We start from the raw sequence: 21,041 nt of genomic DNA, 5'->3' as shown, positions 1-21,041 counted from the left end.
ACTTCCTGAACAGGACACTAACAGCACAGGCTCTAAGAGCAACAATCAATAAATGGGACCTCAAGAAACTGAAAAGCTTCTGTAAAGCAAAGGACACTGTCATCAAAACAAAATGACAGCCTACAGCCTATATCTAACAGAGGGCTAATATCCAGAATAAATAAAGAACTTGAGAAGTTAAACAACAACAAATCAAGTAATCCAATTAAAAAATGGGGTAGAGAGCTAAACAGAGAATTCTCAATGGAGGAACATTGAATGGCAGAGAAACACTTAAGGAAATGTTCAACATCCTTAGTCATCAGGGAGATGCAAATCAAAACGACCCTGCGATTTCATCTTACACCCATCAGAATGGCTAAGATAAAAAACTCAACTAGCTGAGACTCTTTTACTTGTAAGGAACAAGCCTCTCAGACGCAAACCTCTATGTTCCTCTACTACCCCAAAATCAATGTGATAAGCAAGGCATTTGTGATGTGTAAAATTTAGAGACACAGAAAGACATGAAGACTATACAGTATGTAAATAATATGTAAGTTAATAGTGTCTAGAGATAACTATATAAAGATAAATCTATAAAGGATAAACTATAAATAGTATAGAGTGAAGTCACGTGGAGGTGAGGGAGGCAGGCCAGGAATTATCTGTGTAAAGAGCCTGAGGCCATCCAAACTGGCACTGTCCTAATCAGATATGCACTTTGAAAATGATCACCCTGACCAGCCACTTCAGAGGAGGCAGTGTTAATCCGTGGCTTAAACAAGGCTAGAGAAAACTCCTCTCACCCTCTGCAGTGGGAGGGCAACAGTGGCCGCAAACCCTCTACAAAGCAACGCCTTTCCCAGATCATTCCACGGAGCAGGAGCAGGAGCAGGCAGGAAGACCCCTGTTTCCAGCGTCAAGGGAATATTCTCCGACTGCACATCGTGAGTTCCAAGCATCTCCCCATCACCGGGTTAGCCTTTGGTGTCCCCATTCCATGTACGGGGAGCATTTGGTTAGAGGAGAGTGGTTGCCGCTAATTTTTGAGCTATTCCTCCTTTCAGTAGAAGGCAGCACTACCCTCCCACGTGATCCAAACACTAGAAGGTGTGTGAGCTCCCCTTCCCCACACCACATTTCTACCCACTACCAAACGCCTTGCAATGCTTGTAAAGCTCAGCCATCTCTCACCTGGCGGCAGTCTTTACTCTCTTCCTTCTGCCCTCATCATCTGCAGCCCAGCTTCAACATAGAGGGCATGGGATTCTCCTAGGAGGTGATGTGGATGGGAAATGCTCCTGCCCAAAGCCCTGCCCTCATCCCTTTCTCTAAGACAGCCTCAGATCTACCTACTCTTTCCCTCTCATCTCCTCCACCCCGAACCATCCCGTAACCTTGCTAGAGATAACTCTTTTAAGGAAGCCTGCCGAATGACTACTTTTAAAGGGTGTAGCCCTGGCTTGCTTACCCCATCTCTACACTCACCATCAAAAAGTTATTCTCTGCAACTTTGTCCCCATGTTTGTTTTTAGGGGGTGTATGTGTGGATGTGGAGGACATAGGTCAACAAATGCCTTAGCTGCATTCCAACTTTTTATTTTATTTTTATGGTTTTTCAAAATAGGGTTTCTCCTGGAACTCACCCTGTAGACCAGGATGGCCTCGAACTCTCAGAGACCCACCTGCCTCTGCCTCCTAGTACTGGGATTACTAGGGTCTGACGCCAAGGCTTCCAGGGATCTAACTGAGAATCGCATGCTCACATAGAGATCACTTTACTGGCAGGGCCTCTCCCTACCTCACCACTTCCCCTCTTCGATCAGACTTAGAATGTCTGGATGCTGTGTCTCTCCGCACCAGCATGTACACTTCTGTAGGGATAGACTTTGCTTCTGTCTCTCCCTCAGATGCACACCAAGGCCAAGAACAGATCCGGGCACAGCAAACATCAGCATATTTGTCCAAAAGGTGAAATGAAAGGTCACCTGATTAATGAGGCCTCCCCTAGCAAACAGTATAAAGTCACCAGTGCTCACCTATTTCCTACCCCTCACATTACTTCCCCCGAGGCATCCATCATTACTATTTGAGTAACTTACCTCTGTGGTATTGGGAATTGAACCCAGGGCCTTGTGAGTACCAGGCAAGCGCTCTACCACTAAGGCACACATCCTAAAGTGTGTTTTTCTATCTGTCCATATAAAATTGAATATTAGCTGCTGTATTCAGAATGCCTAGGAATGCCTATCAAGGGTGGGTACTCAAATATTTGGAAAGGGAGGGGAAGAGAAAAAAAGGAGTGCAGGTGTTGGAGGCGGGGAGTAGAAAAAAGAGGAGTAGAAAAAGGAGAAAGGAAAGAACGAGGAGGAAGGAAAGGGACGGAAGAATTCTTATTTTATATTAACAAGAGTTATATTAATCACATATTAATATATAATTATATCTATTAATAAATAAGTGTTCCTCAAATAGAAACAAATACACACTATTAGTTGGTTCTATCTATAGATAGCAAGAGAGTCTGTCAGGTGCCAAAAATGAAGTAATCATCTCAGACCTGTCCACTCCCATGCTGCTGTAACCGAATCAAAGGGACTATCTAGCAACCGTGCCAGGACAAGGAATAGACAGGGCACTGGAAAGCCATCAAAGAAAGAGTGAGTCACTGAAAATCAGCAGTTATTATTTGCAGGCTGTTTTCTTCTAGGGTTTTCTGAACAATAAATAAAAGGGATCGGCAGGGCTTACTTTTTGGCTTATTAAATCAGGCGAGTACACTTTAAGGTTCAATTCCATTGAGAAATGATGCGGCACACTGGGAAACGAATGCGCTGCTCGTGATCACCAAGGGCCACCCAGGTACTCTTTTCCTCCAGTGTGACTTGTGTGGCATGCCACCTACAATTATAAAGATAATGATTTCCATAATGATACCACCTCAATTCAGTTACTTTCTCCTGGGGCATTTATTAGTTCCCATATACCACACCTTGAGGCTGCGCCGTTCTTAAGAGTCATTTCAGTTATCTGGCTTAATGATCCTCCCTTTGCAGAAAGTAAAGCAAACCAGGAAGAATTGGAATATGTGGCAAGGGTCTGTGGGCCAGTCAGAGTGAGGCCAACTCCTGTTCTGGCAGCCCACGATATGACATGATTGAACCCGAAGTAGACAACAGACAGCCTTTCTTCTCAGAGCTTATTCTCCACAAGCCAGAGTCACTTTAGGTCCTCACAGGGGACCGGGAGAATGACACGAGGAAAACAATCCAGCCAGAGGCCGGGGTTGTAATTTGGTGCTAGAAATACCTGCCTTAGAATGAGCCGGGCCCTGGAACGCCATTCCCTGTAAGACAATAAGCTAGCCATGTTTCATAATAAAAGGGGCTCTCTGACTTGTTTTTTGAGGTACAGTCTCTTGTGTAGCCCAGGTTAGCCACAAACCGTGTCTACAGCTAAGGGTGGCTGTGAACTCCTGATCATTTTACTGGAGTTACTCAAAAGCAGGGAGCCTGGGGGTTTCTGGCCAAAGCCAGTGGGAAAACAGCTGGCTTCCCTGAGTCCACTCCAGCCCTGTCATGCTGTGTCACCCGCTTTTCTGTGGAAGGCTTTCCAGCTGTTTCCTCCATTGACCTTCTTACGTACTAAGCTGAGAGCAGAATCCAATGTGAGAAACTACCTAGATTTCAGTCTGTTCTGTAGATGCCAGGATCTAGATAAGGGCGAGCGACAGTCATGGTCCACTCTCATTCCCCTGGGAGACCTGCGGTCATATTTATAGACGCAAAGACTGCCTCTACAAGTTTAACCAGCAGACTTGGTGTGGCTGTGAACCTTCGGGAGAGGAGCTGGGTAGGCACGAGGATAATGATGATAAAAACATAATTTCACTTTCAAGAAGCTTGTACCTTTGAAGGGTGGACACACTGCATGTGGTTTCTATATTAAACATTAGGCTAGATAAGGTGCCACATACCTATAAATCTAGTACTCAGAAGGCTGAAGCAGGAAGATAAATTGGAGCCAGCCTTGGCTGAACAGGAAGACCTAGATAGATAGATAGATAGATAGATAGATAGATAGATAGATAGATAGATAGATGATACATACATAGATACATAATAGATGTAATGATAGATGACAGACACTTAATAAAACTTAAGCAAACAAACCAATTCACATGAGATTAAAAACTGAAGGCCAGAAACTGTTTTTGTTGGAAGTCTCCATCAGAAAAGAAACAAGGGCCACATTTTCACATCTTAGCTGAGAGTGATAATTGACATCTGAAGAGCTTATAGCTGGACAGTGAACTCTCCAAAGGTAGGGGGCCCTTTAGTTTTGATGTTAATTATCAATTCTTCCTAACAAAATCCCCTTAAGTGAGAAACCCATATGGCAGTTTAGGGAAGCTGGGCATTGCCCAAGCTACAGTCAAGGTGCTGGCCAGGTTGCAGTCATGTGAAGTGTCACTCACGGAGGATCCAATTTCAAGCTTACTCCCTGGGCTGTTGTCAGGATTCAGTTCCTCACGGACACCTGGCTGGAGGCCACTCCACATCTTTGCCACGTCATCTCTGCCCTATGGCAGATCCAATATGGTAGCTGGCTTCTCTCAGACGAAGAATGCCAGCGGATTCAAGGAGGAGGAGTGGGTCTCTTCCTATACGCTAGCTTTCAGAGGAACTGCTAACATTTCAGGGGCAAGCTCCTGCATCTATTTCCCTCCCGTATTTTTAGCCAGAAGGCTATTATGCAGGCTGAGCTTGCCCATACCACATATCTCTATACACATGCTCCATGACCTTGAGCTAAGAATGCCCCCAAAACGTGTCTACTATCTTTCTTAAGTATGACCTTAAACTGAGCGTGTTCCGTATCATATTCCGTAACTGGGCATCATGGGAAAAAGCCAACCTCCACAGGAATATGCGTAGGCTCCCTGTGTAAAATCCCTTGCCTTCTTTATTGGGGAGGAGCATTGTTTTGGAAATGTGCCTGTGCTCTTTTGCCTGTCACTGGCAATAGATATTTCTCTACTTTCTGATGTCATTGTGCTTCTTGAGAGGAAAGAACTACCTATGCTACAAGTGGACCGTATTAGGTTACAGTGTGACCCTCTCCATTCTGGCCGGAGTGTCTTCATGAGGCTGGCCCACTGGGTCTAACCTCCACTCATTTCAAGATGACCCAGAAACACAAGAAGCCAGGGAAGCACGAGCCAGCAGGCTCTGCATCAGAATCCAAATTTGGTCAAGGAGGAGGCTTTCACAGAATACGTCTGAGAGGTCTGGTAGTAAAACAAAACCCAAAGAAATTTCATAAGGGCCCTCAGATGCTTTAGTGGGGCCCAAATATGGTCAAAAGGAGTCTGAGAAGGCTTTTCTGGAACAACTCTAAGAAGTCTAGCAGGAGAAAAGAAAACCACGGAGGAATCACTTCAACCAGACTGGTTTCCGGAGGTGCAGAGACTCACGGACTGGACTGGGAGGCTGCTAAGAGGCAAAGTTGAATCTAGGCTTGATTGTAAAATCTGAAGTTAGCAGCAGCTAGCGTCTGTTGTTTACTTTTTAAATCTTAGCAATGCTGGACATGGTGTTAATATTTCATGCTGTGGTAATTAAAAATAAACCTCAATGTGTACAATTAAAGGAGACGTTAGAGCATAATGTTAAACTTTCTTTTTCTGCTGAATTTATTACAAATATTGACATCAGAGGCCAGGTGAAGCAACTAAAATCCACACTTATGGTTCTCACAACACAGTGATCATCACAAATCTTAAATCTCACAAGTTTAGGGGCTGGAGAGATGGCTCAGTGGGTTTAGGCACTTACCACCAAACCTGACAAACCTGAGTTTCATTCCTGGGACCCACATTAACAGGGAAAAGATATTCTTGCATGTTTTCCTCTGGCTTCTACACACGTGTGGATGCTTACTCTCTCCCGAGCCCCCAAGCACACACACACACACACACCAGAAAGGTAAATACAATTTTAAAATGTTCACAAGTTCATCTGCAAATGGAAATTTGTTTTAGTAGATGTCAATAAGCATAGAGACTTTTTTTAAAGCTAAAGTTGGAAAGGTTGGACTAAATATAATTTTAAAATCTATCGTGTACTTATGTAAGTCTTTGAAAGGGTTAAAATATCTCCAGCATGTTGAAGTTCTTTTAAAAGCCCCTAGAAAATGCAGAACTTCACAGTGACTACAGCCAAAGGTTTTATAGGACCGGTTGGATTTGACAAAGAGGCCGTGTGCCTGGCTCCCTGGTCCCTCTGCACAGCTGTGAAGAATATCCTGTTGTATGTTTACATATATTCATGCTTCGGGAATTTAACAATTAAAGCTGTGATGGGCTGGCTTCCGCTGCAGAGCGGGTGGGTGAGGAAAACTGCAGCTTCTGGGAAGATGTAGGGAAGGGAAGTTACAATGACCTGGCCAAGGCGGATTCTGGAGTTTGCCAGTTCTACACAAGGCCAGGGGAATTTCATCTCAACTCCAAGAAATACGACTGCTTGATCTTTACTGCTCACAGCTCAGAATCCCTTAATTAGCTTTAGCCAGAAGGGATTATTTGGCAAGACTAATATTGTACATAATATGGGGGCTTTTTGTTTATCTTACGGATGGATTCAAACAGAGGGAAGAGGTGAGTTTAGATTTCTTTTCCTATTTCATTTTCCAGCCTGCCCAGGCTCCTTTGTGCCCTAAGTGATTAGGAAATGACCTCTGAGTAGTCAAGAGTCCAGTCTCAACAGCCACACCCCTGATTTTACATGATTTATACGGATAACAACTTCCTTCTCTCAGTGATGTTTCTGACATGTAGGGCTGGGCCTGGTCAATGCTGGCTGCCCAAAGGGGTGATCTGGGGTCCTCCAGCTAGTTACAGGCCAAGAAAACAGGGTTGAAGACTATTCACACAACCCCAGCTAGTTAGGTATGATTACTCTCCAAGAACATCAGAAAGCAGGTCTTCTGAATACAGCCACCTGCTTGAAGTCACCGGGAAACCTCAGAAAGAGAGGTCTAGGGCCTGGGGATTTCTACTTCTTTCCTTCCTTCCTTCTTTCTTCCCTCCTTCCTTCTTTCCTTCCTTCCATCTATCTATCATCTACCTATGTATGTATGTATGTATGTATGTATGTATGTATTTATCTACCTACCTACCTACCTACCTACCTATCAGTTTGGTTTTGGTTTTGTGAGACAGAATTTCATGCAGCCCAAGCTGGCTTCAAACTATATAGCTGAGGTTGGATTTGAATGCATGACCCTCCTGTCTCTTCGTACTTCCCAAGTACACAGATTATAGGCATAAGACAGGACCATGCCCAATGGTTTCAGCTTTATTTTGCTTATTTTAAAAGTACTTTTGTATTTATTTACTGTGTATATGTGTATGGGTGTACCTGTGCCATGGACACATAAGGACAGTTGGTTCTTTCCTCCTGCTATGGGCATCCTGGGTATCAGGTCTTCAGCAGCACTTTCACCCACTTAGCCATCTCACTAGCACAATCGCTTCCATTTTAAAGGCTCTTAAGATGACTTCAAGGGACATAACGGGCAGGACTGGGCTCCTGGTTTGCTTAGTTGCAGTGTGATGTGAATTTTTGATGTTGCCAACAGGTGAGCAACTAAGACTGGATTGTGTCCATATGAAGAATTCTGGTCAGTTTGGCCTATGCTACAAAGTAGTAAAATAGTGGTAGAGCAGAGCAGGAGAGAGCAGAACTTGAGAGAGAGGAGACTCCTCTCACTGAAGCACTCGGTGAAGAATTTAAGGAAATGACACTTGGGCCAAAAGCCTGTGAGAAGGAGCCATGCTGAGGAAGACGGTTTCAGGGGGAAAAGCAACAATGTGAAAGTCTTGGTAAAGGAAATGACTTGTCCTACTCCCCAAACTGAAACAGCAGATGGCAAAGATGCGACTAGGGAGAGGGAAGGGATGAGAGCAGGCTGGGGCAGCCTGGGAGCAGAGGTGGGGATCCGTATCCTACAGTGTTAAAGGGTTTTCATCTAGATGTAGAGAAGCCTGGGATCCAGCTAGTGTGCTGGGAGGGACCAAGGTAAAATGTGTGTGTCAGCTGGGATGCTGTTAGAACAACCCCAGGGAAGGAGGAGGCTGGCTTGAACTGAGAAGGTGACAGTAGACAAAGGCAATTGATTGGCGTCAGGACCATTTGAACACAGAAGCTGCAAAGGACATTGGGCTGCAAAAGGAATTAGGGTGCAGTTTAGAATACTTCAAGGCAAGTCCACGTCCAGGTTTCTGGCGTAAGCATCAGCTTAGAGACTCATTATCTTCCAAAACTGTCAGAGTTCAATTCTCCATCGTTTAGGCTTGGAATGTCAGGGAGTGTGCTGGCTCATTGTGATTATCACCTTGATGAGATTTAGAAACACCATGGAAACACACCTCTAGGCAGGAGTGCTATGGTGTTTCCAGAATATTTCCCTGAGAAAGGAAGGTCCATCCTGAACATGGGATGGACCATTTCATGGGCCAGAGTCCAAGTGTAAAAGCAAATAAGTACCAGACTTTCTCTAACTCTCTCTGATTCCTAGGTGCAGACACAATGTCTACCTCACAATCCTACACCATGCCCTCCCTGGCATGATGGAAAAATTATGAGCAAAATAAACCTTTCCTTCCTTAAGTTGCCTCTTGACAGGTCAAAGGGACTAGGGATAGGAGCAAGAGCTATGGACTATCCGAGGAACCTCCCAAGACTATAAAAGAATTCCTGCTTGTGGGTCAGATTAAGGATTCTCAATAACACTGTCATTTTGAACATGATGCCATATTTTGGGGAGATCACTGGGAATCCATACTCTGTAGACTGCTTATCAGTATTTCTGGTCTCTACCAATAGTCTAGTTACATCCCCTGAGCTGTGACATTCTGAAGTCTTCCTTGAGGGCAAAATTGGCTCAGGTTAAGTTGGGGACATGCTACCAAAAATACTTGATAGACCAGCCCCTATCCTCAATCGAAAAAAGTCACAGCAAAATGATGGCAAAAAATTATACAAATTACTCCAATGTTCTTATGTTTTGGTTTTTGTGGGGAAGCACATAAAATTGATTGACTCAGATTAGGCCAAGCACTGAACTTCACCCTGCCCTATCCCATCAGAGTCTGCCTAGCCCCACGATAACTGTACGATCTTAAAAGTGTGCCCCTTGTCTTCAGTGTGTCAGCAACACACTCACAAAACTGAGGGAATATAGCTGTTTTTACCCCCTGCTTGCAAATGTTTCATAGTTCAGAACTACACAATGATCTAAGGATTTCCAAGTACTGTTTCCAAAGAGACCTGTAACCTAGACCAAGATGTCAAAAGAATCCAATTTTACGGAACAGGTACTAACTTTGAAAAGAGAGAAAGGAAGGAGGAAGTTGCCATGTGGCATTTACAAAGTACGGAAATTAGAATTACAGGCTGTCCTGGGCCAACCAATGTAGGTGATGGAAACTGTACTTGGGTCCTCTGGAAGAGTAGTACACTAACCCCTGAGCTATCTTTCCATCCCCTCCTAAAAACATTTTAATAAGCAAATATTTTGCTGCTTCATGTCAGCTATGCCACAATCACTGTCCTTAAGATTTTAAATGAGTAGGACTCTGAGATTACATCCAGACATAGCAAGAACACATTAGTTAAAGTCCCTTACTTCCACCACCTTGAGCAGGAAAGGTATAGCTATATTATGTGTCAATACGAACAGCTGAATACCTTTGAACTATTCACTCAAAGTCTTAAGTAAGATAAATTTTACGGGGTTTTGCAGCCCTGTTTAGTTGGGCTTGTTTGTTTGTTTGTTTGTTTTGTTGAGACAAGGTTTCTCTATGTAGCTCCTGCTAATCTGGCACTTATTAAGTATAACTAGCCCAGTCTCAAACTCATTGCAACCCTCCTCTCTTAGCCTCCAATAAGCATGCACCACAACCAGTTTTGTGTTCTGTATCTCACCACAACGGAAAAAAAAAAAGATAGAGAGCAGGGCCAAGAGGGTCTTCTGGAAGAGGCGGTCCTTGAAAGATGAGAAAGCAATGATCAGAGGAAAAAATGTTCCAGTCAGCAAAAACAGCATGTGCCAAGACCCTGGCTGGGTAGGAACATACTGCTATGTTCTGGGAACTATGAAAACTGAGAGTAGAGTTTGGGGTAAAGGGATGTAGGTCTGGGAAGCGTGAATAGAGCAGGCCAGGCCAAGATGTAAAGGACCTGGTAGGAGCCACCAACAGATTTTTAAGTAGCAGTACATGACTTGATTTCTGTCTTAGGTTGATAAGCCGAATGGATGGAATAGAATAGATGGTTGATAAGCTGAATGGATAGAAACAAGCAGAAGCAGGGAGTCTAGTTAGGATGCTCTTGAAGGGTCAGTGACAGAGCTAAAGGCTTGGACCAGGAAAACATGGTGGGGTGAGAAGCAGAAAGTAAGAACTGTCCCTTCTAAATAGACTTTTGGTCTTGATGACAGGTTGGATTTGAGGACCTAAAAGATGTTTCCGTCAACTCTGACTTCTGACTCAAATGGCTCAAATGTTACTTAGGCAGAGAAGCAGGCTTAAAGGATGGAGAACCTCACTCTGGGCTTGTTCAGTTTGCACTTCTGGGACACAAGAGCATGGCCAAGGTCACACTTCAAGTGGAGTCACAAGCTGAGGTTGGAAACACATATTTGGGAGGCACTGACCTGGTTTTGAGGTGGACCAAGGAGACACGAAGAAAGCCCATGACACAGTGGTCTTTTCTGAGACTGATACTCCAACCAAGGACCATTCATGGAGATAACCCAGAACCCCTGCACAGATGTAGCCCATGGCAGTTCAGTGTCCAAGTGGGTTCCATAGTAATGGAAACAGGGACTGTCTCTGACATGAACTGATTGGCCTGCTCTTTGATCACTTCATCCTAAGGGGGGAGCAGCCTTACCAGGCCACAGAAGAAGACAATGCAGCCACTTCTGATGAGACCTGATAGACTAGGATCAGAAGGAAGGAGAGGAAGACCTCCCCCATCAATGGACTTGGGGAGAGGCATGCATGGAGAAGAGGAGGGAGGGGTTGGGAATGGAGGAAGGAGGGAGCTACAGGGGGGATACAAAGTGAATAAAGTGTAATTAATAAAAATTAAAATAAAAAATATTGAAAAAAGAAAGCCCATGAAAGCAGCATTCCTAGATCTTATGATATTCCTTGATATTGCCATCAGCACTGGACTATGGACGCATATTTGTGAAATATGCATCTAATTTTTGAGCAACAAAGTGAAATAAATATGCACAAGTCCTGCCTTGTGGACAGAAATGACAGTAAGCCAAAGCTGGGTCCCCAGACACGTCTCAAAATAGTTCTCATCCTCAAGGCTTTTCCTTCCACACCGAATTCCTTTCTCCTGAAGCAAGGGTTATTGATACTACAGATTACAACTTCAATATCACCTTCTTGCATAAGCCCTTTGCTCAAAATTTGTCTTGAAATTAAGTCTTACTCTGAAAACCAGAGTAACCTCAAACTTGGGGCAATTCTCCTGCCTCTGCCTCCAGAGTGCTGGGATTGCAAGCTTGTGGCATCTCAGTATTTTTGCTTAAATTTATTCTTCTCTGCCAATTCCAGCAGCTCCGTGAGCGCCACAGAAAGGAGCAGCATGCTTGCCGTGTTCCTGTCGCTGACACAGGGCCTGGAGCATGGGGTGGGGGGCAGGGTGGGGTGGACTGCTGGAAGAAATGCCTCCTCTTGTAGCTTTGGTGTCTTTGGGCAAGTGCTCAAGGATTGCTTTCTTACCTGTGGATCAGCCTCTTACCTGTGCTTCTTGAGCCCACCCCCTTTTCCAAGCACACGCCTCTCCTGCCCTACCAAAGTGGGAGCACACACTGGTGGAAAACATCAGATTCTCTGAACAAGGCCAGATGTACATATTTCTGAGGAGTGTCTTTAGAAACTCTAACCAGCCACCTCAGCATAGCTCACTGAGTATGTGGTGCTTAGAAACTCAGACTTCTGCAGCTCAGAGTCAGCCAAGGAAGATACCTATGTCCCTCCTCTCCTTCTACACACACACACACACACACACACACACACACACACACTCATACTGATCTGTCCAGAAATCGCCTTTCAATCTATCAAGTTAAAACTTACATCTATGTCCATATATCTGTGTACATCTCATTAATCCCATCCTCTAAATGACATCTAATCATTACAGCTTCTATCATAACTTTCAGACACAGCCTCTGGTCTGGTCTCTTGGATTAGGACCACCCACATTGGTCTGGTCTATAAATAGCAACAGCAGTGACCCAGGCCAGATCACACCCCTTCAGTGAGTGACATCCTGCACGGATCCTCTATCTCACACAAAATCAAGCCTTCCCAGAGCCCAGCGGGTCTTGCTCTAGCCCAGGCCTCTTACCTTCACTTCTGGCTTGTTTTCTCACTTTGGTTTATTGAGACAGACTAGCTTCAGAGTCATAGCCCCATGCTTCAGTCAAATGCCATCATCATATAGATGAGCCGGGAGCTACCGGCGGGCAGAGTTCCATCTGACTCATCACTTTCTTTCTCCTCTCTCTCATTCACTTCCACAGTATTGTTTTTATCAGAGAAGCCAGGCAACCTTACTTTTAAGACCTCTGCCCTGTGCTGTATGAACCCCAACCCCTAAACCCCCTGCCCCTGATACTCTATAGGTCCTCCTCTTCCACCCAGGTCTTTTCCTCGTGGGTCACCTTTTCCATGACGCTTCTGGACACTCCACTTTCAATGTTAAGTCACATCCTTGCCAGCCCATCTCCTGCTGCCTCGGGGCTCGTATCTTGGTGTGCAACATATAATCACCCTTATGTATACTTAGCAACTACTGTGGCCTCTTGAATTTGAGTTTCTAAAGGACATTTTTGCCTGCTAGTACACGGACACTGGCCAAGGCTTGGCATACAGACCTGTGGGGTGTTGAACTTGTCCAATTGATTCAGTGAGGCCTCAAATTGTATATGAAACTTTGCACAGATGAGGAGAAGCCTCTCTAGGAGATGACCCAGGAGATAGGAAGCCCCAGTCACAGGAGGACTTCAGCCATTAAGGCAAAACTTGAGAAATGGGACCGATTCTTCCCTAAAGCTTCAGGGTCCTAGCCAAACGTTTCCTGTCTTCAATAGCCTTGGTGTCAAGGCTCTTAAAGATCCAAGGCCTGTTAGACGCCATGCAGCTCACTGCAGAGCTGTCTGAGAGTTCCGTGTTGCCTGCTGAAGTTTTCACACTTCTCTCTCTAGTGGAGGAAGCCTAAGACTGATGGACATATAAATGATTGTAACCAAGTTGAGCTAAATGCTTCTCTTAGAGTCAGCCACAGCTTGCTTCATTCTCTCTGTGGTTACTATGAGGAAGGGAAGAAGGATTATCGGCTGGTGTTTGGGGTTGAGTTCTTATTGTTGTTGTTGTCTTGTTTCATTTACTTTAAAAGAAAATGCTACTTTTAAAATGTTAAAATTCCTGCTTGAATAGTTTTCAGGGCACGGGATGTGTATAACCTCATATGAGGTATTACTATTCTCTAGAGGATACAAATGTTTTGGCATGACAGAATGACATCTGGTAAGTCTGTCCAGTAAGGCTGACACTCCCTAAGGTAAGAACTTGGCTTTGATGTTGCCACACATATAAAGGTGTTCTCCGTGTGTATTTATTTGTTTGGATTGGCTTTCTTGAGAATGGCTTGCATGTAGCCTGGGGTATGCACCTAAAGCTGGCCTTGAACTTGATCTACTTGCCTCTACCTCTCAAGTACCAGGATTACAGGCTCGCACCACCACATACAATAAAAAACACTTTCCACCCCTACTCCCACCTTATGCTAAGGATTGAACCCAGGGCACTGTGTGTACTAAGCAAGTGCTCTTCCACTGAGTAACACACCTGTTTTGTTTTTGTTTGTTTTGTTTTTTAGATAGGGTCTTGCTATACATCTCAGGTTGACCTCAAGCTTGTGATTCTCTTCCTCCCTCAGCCACTCAAATGCTGGGATTATAGGCCCTCTGGTCCATGCCTGAGCCATCTGACCATCTCCTCAGGGAAACACAACAATGGGTCACCCTGTCATGCTTTAGTATACAAATGACCCTTTGAGCTTTTTTTGAAGGCTGTCCATTCTACCCAAAAGTGGAAAACAATCTGACACTTAAATACTCAATTAAAAGATATTTTTTAAAAAATCAAATCATTGGTGAAGAAGGCTTGGATTCTTTTCTCCATCCAGAATGTTGTCTCCAGCCAGCACCTATGCTCTTTAGAGACTGCCTTGTCATGGGGCCACAGCTCTTAGGCACCCAGGATGGCATTAAGTGCAGGCAACCACCGCTCCACAGCAGTGGATGACAATAAAAAAAAATGTCTTTATCTTAGAAAGAGCAAGTGCAGGTTTCAAGACGAAGGAAGGAAGTGGCTGTTGCCTTACCTCTTTGATACCACCCCCCTGCACCCCAGCTTTTCGCAACAGTGGCTCTGGAGGAAAGCATGGCACTAATTACCACACCCCCTGTACCCCAGATTTTCACAACAGTGGCTCTGGAGGAAAGCATGGCCCTAATTGCCACACGTCTCCGGCCTTACTTACGAAGAGAAATTTTTACCGAGCAGGCACTCAAAACCTCACATTGAACAAACAAGAACATAAGCAAGCAAGTCCGTAGAAGCGTTATTCATAAGTGAGACGTGGCCGTCGGCCAAACACAACGGATTTGTCAAGCAGCAAGGCTGGTGAGCAAAATGTGAAGACGGATAATGGAAAATTATTCTCCCTATGGCAGAAGACTGTGGATGCACCCCAAAGCCGCTGTGCTAAGAAAAGCAAGCCAGGGACAAAGGGATACTCAGCATGAGGTGCCCTAGAGAAGTCCGGTTCATGGTGACAGGTAATGGAATAGAGACAGGAAGACATGGACAGAGCTTCTGTGTGAGACTCTGAATGCCTTGATGGGCTGACATTGGTGCTTGCTACACAGTAATAAGAATGTGTTTAATGCCCCCGAGCCATGCACCTCACTTGGCTAACATGGCAGGATTTGATGTTCTGGACATTTAACTGTTCTCTAAAATGTCCATGAAATCCGTTTTTTGCATCATGAATGTGATCACAAAGGTCCCCTCTGGTCCCAAAGTCGTTCTGCTACCCAAAGCAGAATGAGGATTACACCTAATCCTTGGTCTCTGCAGCCTGACAGCACCGCTGCCCACCATACATATGATTTCTGTGTGGACTCGCACATTCTAGAAGTTTATTGTCAGCCCCTGTGTTCAATGCTCAGAAGACCCTTACACCCATTCTCCAATGCAAAAACAAGGCCAATGCCTCCCAATGGGAAGTGGGCATCATAGGTGCCATCTTGCCAAGTTGTGAATATTTAAAGCACTGAAGTCATGAGAGCAGTCTTAATATTCACTTTCTCGTGGAGATGTGGATAAAGCATGGAGATCTCAGCTTACTGCATCCCAAGAGGGCAAAGTCAGAATTCGTATACATCACACCATGTTTTATAAAATAAATCATGTATCCAACGCATGGGCACACCTTCCTATGAGCAGGATAGACTGTGAGGACAATATTTGGCGTCTAAGGGGCCCTATGTGGGCTTTTCTAGCTCAACTCAGTTTAGGCAAAGATTGGAAAACTGATTTCAAACACAGCCTACCCTAAATCAAACAAACTTCAACTCTGGTGGAACAGAAGCCACTCAGCAAAGAAACGAAGCCATAAAACAACAGCCCTGCAAACAGAGACCCAGGCTACCAGGCAAAGGTCAGGCTCCACACATACCCAGTACAGAAGCTAGCTTCTCAACCATGCTAGGAGGGAGTGGATAGCTTTCACTGCTGAAAGGTACTTAGGGCAAGCTGCCCCCAGGAGTCCAGTCCTTTGCCCAGAATGACACCTCTGCTATCGTGTCCAGGCTCATCCCTCACACCTTAAAGGCTACACTTGAAGACTGATGATAAACCAGGCCCACAGAGCTAGAAGAGAATCACAAAGCCCTCCAGACCTAACCTAAGACCACCCTTTTCCCATGTAGAGACAGTGTCCAGAGCAGGAGAGAGAACCTAGTCAACTCTTTTTTTTTTTTCAGATTTATTTATTTGTGTGTGTGTGTGTGTGTGTGTGTGTGTGTGTTTGCCTCTTTTTACACCACATGCATGCGGTATCCTTGGGAGGCCCAAAGAGGGCATCAGACCACCTGAGTGAAGTTCTAGATGGTTGTGAACTGCCATGCCAGTGTTGTGAGCCAAACTTAGGTCCTCTGTAAGTGCAGCAAATGCTCTTAACTGCCAGCCCTCTGTCCAGATTTCTTATCAAAGAAGACCAACTCAGGCCCTTAATAAATATGACAATCGTCCCCAAATTAGGCAGGGAATCCATTGGCATAACTGAAAGTAAGTGGATGAATGAAGAAAGGAAGGAAGGAAGGTTGCATCAAGTTTCACCAGCCACAGATACCCAGGCTCCACGAACCATGAGGTTCAAACACTACTAAGTATTAACCTGGGAGTAAAGAAGAGGAAGCAGAGGAGCGATCAACAGAGCACGGGATCCAGAAGGCATTGTAGTGTTCTGAGTGTCCCCAGAGCCTCTGCTGGACAGGAGGAGGTAGCACCAATAGAGAGCATCCAGAGTCCACCGTGGCTGTGACTAAACTCATCCTCCTTTAAGGTGAGAGGCTGCTTAGCTCCCTAGTCATCCAAGCACTCCAGAACAATGGCAAAGGATTCAAAGCCTTAGAAACCTGCTCTTACTCTGGGTCTTTTTTTCCATTTCCAGGTGCAAATGTGCACCTGTGTTTGCTAAGCAAATGCTAACATGTAAAATGAATCCTGTGTTCTCCATGGACCAGGAGAAAGGCAATGGGTGGGCAAGCACTACCGAGAGAGCACTGCCACCAACACAGCTAGACCAAAGCTAGGTTAACGCCTCTCATTAGGGGCCACGAGCCCTCCTTTCCCAAGTGCCTGATTTGAAAATCATCCCCCCCCCCCCCGCACCATTTAAAGGAGAAGAAGCCAGGCTGCAGGAAGCTCCCCAAGTTATGCAGCTGGGAAACAATGGGGCCTAGATGCCAACCTGAGTCTGAGGAGGTAGAGGCCAGTGTTTCCGCTTTACACTGCTCTGGACTCTGTCCACTGGGACCCGTTATTAAAATGGCCCCCATTGTGGGTAGACTGCATGATCATTTATTTAAAAGTGCCATTCACTCAAAGGTATCAGGAGGCAAATGTACGCAAATGTGAGCTGGTAAGTTCCCTGGCTTCTAAGAATAAAAATGAGAAATGTATATTCACATATATAATTGTTTTCCATAATCATCCTCCATAAGACCAGGGCCTTATTGACATAGAGAGCTACAAAAGAGCTTATCTTTGGCATTGCTTTTTGGTAGGCACCTGGATGAGATTCCAGAGTAACACAGGTGGTAGGATGAAAAAGCCACCTTTGGCCAGGCACAGTGGTGCATTGTCTGTAGTCTCAGCACTCTGGGAGGCAAAGGCAGGCTGATCACTGTTAGTCCAAGGCCGGCCTAGTCTACAAAGAGAGTCAGGACAGCCAAGGCTACACAGGGAAATCCTGTCTCAAAAAAACCATTAAAAATGACATCTAGGTATGTGTGGCAATTCAACCTCTTTGGAAGCAAGATAATTGTTACAGAGAGAGAAAGACAGACAGACAGACACCTATCAACCAATACTGGATCTAGTCAATGCCATTAAAAAGCAAAGCTCCCTGGAGATAAATCTAGAAGCAGATATAGAGGCAATACTTCTAAAAGCAAGTTTTGAAGAAGCCTAATGTTCCCCTTGATAGGATTCTGGGTCAGGAAGGAACCCCGCACAACTTGCACTTGCCCCTAAAGAGCCAGTTCCTCTGTATCCGAAGATCCAAAGGTTTCTTTTACAAACTAGAATGAAGGAGCAAGGCCAAGAGCAGAATGAAAATCTCTCCAGAGTTCTAGAGATCACCTGTGGTCCATGAATGTTGCTTCAGAAAAACTAACACAGAATTTAAACGGGTAAGATAGGAAAGTACTAATATACCAACGAGCCTGTTTACATGTTCAGACTCCAGAATCAAGTGATAATAAGGTATAAACACCAAACACTTGTCCCTGGTGTTGGCTTTTAAAAGCCATGTCAAGGGGCTGAGAGAAAAGCTCCTGGTAAACACTTGGTTAGCTTATCCCCAGCTCTGCAAGACAAACAAACAATTAATTAAATATGCCAGGTGTGCAAGGGACACACTTGTAATCTCAGCCCTTGGGAAGCAAAGCAGGAGGGTCAGAAATTCAAGGTCACTGTCAGCTACATAGCAAGCTTGTAGCTAACATAGACAAAGGAGACCCTGTCTGGAAATACCACAATCGATACTGAAAATAAAAACGACATTCTTCTTACAGAGAAAATAAAACAACACCCAAACATCTAATATTCCTAAAAGGCGCAAATGTCCTCTGTCTCTCCTCTCCAACCTTCCCCCAATGGGGGGGAAAAAGTATCTTCTCCCCTTAACAGATGAGCAAACTGGTGATTAGTAAGATAGCTGGAGTCTGTTGGACTCTAAAAGCGAGTATTTTTCACTACACCTTGCTTTAAAACAGAAGGAAAGAACGGAAAGAAGGTCAGGAAGGAGGGAAGCACTCCGCAGATGCTCATTCACCAAGATCAGGGTACCGAAGTGAGGCTAACCACGGAGCTAGCCCTGAACTTGGCTTACATCCAAAAACTTGATTTTTTTTATAGGTTGTTCCCAGAAATCAATGTTTTAAATCACCATCTTAAACAGAAAAAAATGAATTGCTCCCAGTCCCATTAGTAGGAAGTGATAACAAGTAAACTTGGGTGTGCATTGTCCTTAAGATAAAAATCAGTGGAGTTTGAAGGAGGCGAACAAGGAGCTGTGTTAGTTAGAGCTAAGCAAGCCACGAGGCTCCTTTGCCCCCTCCATGGGCCCCGACATGAAGAGCCAGTGAAAATTATTAAAGCAAAAGCCATGAGAAGATGATAAATGAACACAGCGGTTACGCATTCTCTCAAGACAAGGAAGTCTCTGCATAAAGGAAACCATTAGCTGTTTCAGAGGCTAATTGTAGGCAGGTGTGACTGCTCCCCAGAATTTAATCAGCTAATAAGCACTCATCATCCTTCGCACAGTACGTGCGTTTATGATGGGGTTTAATAAGGTCCTAACAAAAGACAGAACAACCAATGGCACTTTAGGCCCAACACAAAAGTCCTGCTTACAAAGTGGAGACCCGGGCTTTGACCTCGCACTCTGTTTGGCTTTCCTCTTTTGAGACGGACCTTTACTGTCCAGCAAGACCCTGAAACACACACCCTTTGTAGCTTTTCTTCCTCAAGGCAGTTAACCTTCCTCCTCTGTGGCCAAGGAGTGCCTGGTGTCTTCAAGCACTTGGGTGTCATCCGGTTTGATTTTCTTGGGGTGGAGGGAGAACTTTGAAAACAACGGACCTAGAAAGATGGGAATGAATCTTCTCTTCACCCCAACAGGGAGGGCAATCTGGGGAGGATGGAGGAGTCCACCACCAAGAGAAGGGCGAGAAGAACACCTAAGCCAGTGTGTGCAGGTCGGGGGTTGGGGTCAAATGGAGCCTTCCACTTTCCTGTGCCAACTCCTCACCCCTGGTGCTCCCAGTCTAGAGATCTGCACTCTGAGCCTCCAGGGGCAGAGACGTACACGCTCACAGCTCCCTCCGAGCGGCTGGCCAGACATTTCTTTCACTTTGGGCTGAGAGAATTGGCCCAAAGAGGAGTTAAAGCGCCAGCCCTGTTCCACACCACAGCGCCCGCCGCCTGCGGCGTTTTCCTCCACTGACAGCTCCAGGTATCAAACGGGGGGTTCAGGACGTGCTGTAAGACAGTTCGTCAGAGCCAGAGAGCTCGGTCCTGCACCCGGAACAGCGTTCGCTTCCCCTTTCACTCCTCTTCCCTCACCGATGCGCACCAGAGGAGCCCAGCAGGCAAAGGGTCTCGCCCCTTTCATCCCTCCCAGCAGGTGCGCGGCGGCCAGAAACGCTCCTCCCTGATGTCATTTTCGTGTGCACGGGATCGCCTTCTCCCCAAACCTGTCAGTGGAAGATTCCCAGAGCGGCCAGTGGTCCTCGCATGACAGCCAGCGACACTCTTCGAAGATCCCCACCCCGTTCCCTGGCTAAACCCCGAAAACTTAACTCCGTCGCAAACCAACGAAAAATAAAATACTCAAAACAGCTCCCGGGAGATCCCTTCCCCCCTTCCCCCGGGAACAGGTGAAAACCCTAAAGAACTGGGAATCGCTCATCTTGCCCTTCGCCAACCCCGGACCGTGGAGGGGGCAGAGGCTTCCGGCACCACCGCCCTCGCCCCCCAAATACCACTCGTCCCGGTTCGGGAGCCCGAGGGAGCGAGCGGGCAGCTGCTGCCAACGCATCGCGGGGATGTGGAATCCACGAGCCCGCGGACCACCACAGGAGCCAGGGGACCCTGCCTGGCTGGCCGGGTCCCGGAGGTAGGGGAAACGCCAGCGCCTCGCCCCGCTTACCTAGTGCTCTCTGGGCCCCGACCGGGCATCCGCGGGGTGCGCGCCGCTCCGAGGCTTGTGCGCACCTGGCCGCCTCCCACCCGGCCCCAGCGCTGCGGCTGCGCTAGCGCTGCATGGCACACGGGGCTGGCCGGGGGCCCCGGGAAGCCCGTCCAGTTGGCCGCGACTCCTCCGGCTCTCGTGGCTCGCCAAGGGCTCCCCGCCTCCCCCCGCCCCGCGTCGGTGCGCCCTTCCTCGGCGGCAGCCCTTTTCCCTCCGCTCTGCCCGACCGGACAAACTGGTTTCTCTGCTCCAGGGAGGAGCCTCTCGCCTCCCCCTGGCAAGCGGCCGTGGCCGCTCGCGGCTTGGGGACCAGGCTGGAGCTGGGGCCGGGGGCGGGCCCCGCCGTCTGCCCTCCCTCGAGCCCTCCCCCGGACGGAGAGGGGCTGGGCCGCCAGGCCTGGGCTGGCTTACGTA

The 21,041-nt window shown here is 46.3% G+C and overlaps 1 protein-coding gene across 1 annotated transcript in view; it reads right to left on the bottom strand.

Moving 5' to 3' along the window:
- The window catches only part of Atp8b1 (ATPase phospholipid transporting 8B1), a 122,714-nt gene extending 101,804 nt beyond the window's left edge, over nt 1–20,910 (bottom strand). The window contains exon 1 of the mRNA XM_021641797.2: nt 20,586–20,910. The gene's annotated coding sequence lies outside the window, so the exon portion shown is untranslated. The remainder of the gene's footprint in view (nt 1–20,585) is intronic.
- Between the last annotated feature and the right edge of the window lie 131 nt (nt 20,911–21,041).

This window comes from Meriones unguiculatus, chromosome 2 (genome assembly GCF_030254825.1).
Source record: "Meriones unguiculatus strain TT.TT164.6M chromosome 2, Bangor_MerUng_6.1, whole genome shotgun sequence".
Lineage (NCBI taxonomy): Eukaryota > Metazoa > Chordata > Mammalia > Rodentia > Muridae > Meriones > Meriones unguiculatus.
This window is presented reverse-complemented; position numbering and strand designations above follow the sequence as displayed.